Source organism: Procambarus clarkii, chromosome 78 (genome assembly GCF_040958095.1).
Source record: "Procambarus clarkii isolate CNS0578487 chromosome 78, FALCON_Pclarkii_2.0, whole genome shotgun sequence".
Classification (NCBI taxonomy): Eukaryota; Metazoa; Arthropoda; class Malacostraca; order Decapoda; family Cambaridae; genus Procambarus; species Procambarus clarkii.
The window spans coordinates 4,651,448-4,653,947 of NC_091227.1; positions in this window are offsets into that span (position 1 = coordinate 4,651,448).

Sequence of the window (2,500 nt, forward strand, 5' to 3'; positions counted from 1 at the left end):
GTGGTAAGGTAATGAGAAGACACACAAAACACAAGTAAATTTAACAATGCGATTTTAATTACGTTAGAAAAAGCAAAACATGAATAAAATGGACATACAAATTCGTATAATAAAATCAATCAATCAAAAATAATTAGAATAATCAAATGACAAAATGAAAAGTTACGTTAAGACAAGTGAGTAATAACAAGTGTATAACAAACAATGTAAATATTGGTGCAGGAATATTGGCTTTAAGCTACCACCCTCTTAGTACACGTAAGCTACAGCTTAGTCTACCAACGAGACGTGTTATCCTGATGAAAGCACTGGATATTCTGAGAGCGGTAGGTCGTGTGGCCCCAGACATCAGGTAGTGTGGGGGGGGGGAGGGAGGCAGGTGCAACTGGACACGCAGCCATCAGCGATGAGCAAGCGACAGACAGGTAGTTTGGCGGTTCGAGGTGGAGCAGGTGTTCCTGGCTGCATACGTTTTGCGCTCTGGCAAACCATTGCTGGTGTAGTTGTTGGATATTTCTTCCATACTAGTTTTATATAGATGTATAGCGACGTATTTTGGAGGGAAGAGCAGGCTCAATCTCTTGAAGGAGATTATCGTCACAACTCTCCCTGAAGCCTGCGGTTCTGGAAGAAGTACGTCGTTCTGTGGTGGAGTAATAGATGGAGTCGCTTCTACTTCATAAACTCTGGAGAGGGCATCGGCTATGATGTTGTCAGAACCCTTGATATAGGGATCTCCTGGTTGAAATCTTGTAAATACAAAGCCCATCGTAGAAGACGCTGGTTAGTGAATTGGGCTTGATGTAGGAAGCGGAGAGGGTTGTGGTCTGAGAAGATGGTGGTAGACCTGGCGCCTTGTAGGTACGGAGCGAAGTGTTGGGGTTCGGACGATGGATAGTAGCTCCTTTTCAATAGTGCTGTAGTTCCTCTGGTGTGGTTTCAATTTGTAGCTGTAGTAGCTGACAGGTAGAACCTCCTCGCCTTGTTGTTGCATCAGGACACCACCAACGCGGTACCACTGGCGTCGACATGAAGGACGAAAGGATTGGTGATATCTGGTGAGGCGAGAATGGGATTAGAACAGAGGAGGAATTTGAGTTGTTCGAAAGCAACGGTTTGCTGCATGGTCCAATTATACCGTTTCTTGGGACTGGTTAATAGAATTAGAGGTTGTGGCGACTGTACTCAAATTCCTCACAAACCTACGGTAGTAGGAGCAAGACCAAAGAAGCGCAGGAGCTGCTTCCTGGTGGTAGGCTGTGGTACTGTTGGATGGCTTGAGTGTGTGAGTCTACGGAGCTAGGCTGCCACTCCCAACAACATGACCCAGATAACGCACTTTACCTTTCGCGAAGGTGACTGCCCAGGTTGATGGTGAGGCCGGCTGTCAGGAGCTTTGAGAACAGACGTCGCAGCTGGAGCAGATGTTCACTCCAGGTGTTGGATGCTACGACGATATCGTCCAGGTAGGCGTATGTGTTATCCAAGCCCTGAATGACACGGTTGACAGCTCTCTGAAAGGTGGCCGGGGCATTACATAGTCCGAAAGGAAGGCGTTCATATCTGAAAAGTCCAAAAGGATGATGAAGGCAGATATCTCTTTAGCGCGCTCCGTTAGACACACTTGATAGTACCCCTTAAGCAAGTCCACTTGGACAAGTACTGGGCACTCAATGGCGTCAAGGATGTCATCTATCCTAGGCAAGGGGTAAGAATCCTTGACAGTTACTTTATTGAGTTTTCGATAGTCAGTACATAACCGCACCTTACCTTGGGGTTGGGCACCAAGATACAGGGTGAGGCCCAGGGGGACTCACAAGGTGTAGCCAGTCCATGATCCAAGAGGTACTGTACCTCAGCCGCATGACTTCCTCTTGCTCGGGCTGATTCGGTAGAAGGGTTGACGAATCGGCCGGGTGTCGGGGAGCAGTTGGATGTCGTGCTGGTAACATTACACTCTTGGGGGTCATCTCGGAACAACTCCTGATGTTCTCTGAAGATCTTGACAAGAGGTGCACTAGGATTATCCTGAAAGTATTTGGGAAGATCATTAAGGATTCGGAATTAGAAAGTGCTGACTCCTTGTCAGTGCTTTCGGGGGAGAAGCTGGGAAGGTCTCACTGTGGATGTAGGTTCTGTGAGGTAGAATAATTGATTAGGACAGTGGGAGGAGTACCATTATATTGCTTCAGGAGGTTGACGTGGCACAGCTGGGTCTTCCGCCGCCTATCTGGAGTCTCGATAACGTAGTTGTTTATTTCTGCACTCTTTGACGCGGTTAGGGTCCTGAAAACCTGTTTTGTAAAGGTGAACCTGGGATAGGGAAGTATACAGGATCAAGTCTCCCGGCTTAAAATTTTCTTACTTTGCTGGTCTGGTCGTAATGAGTCTTCATCCTCTCTTGGGCTTTCAATACGATTATCATGGGCAAAACGGTGGACTCTCTCTAGAATGTGTTGAAGGTTTTGAAGAAACTGGGGCACATTCTGATGCTCACTGA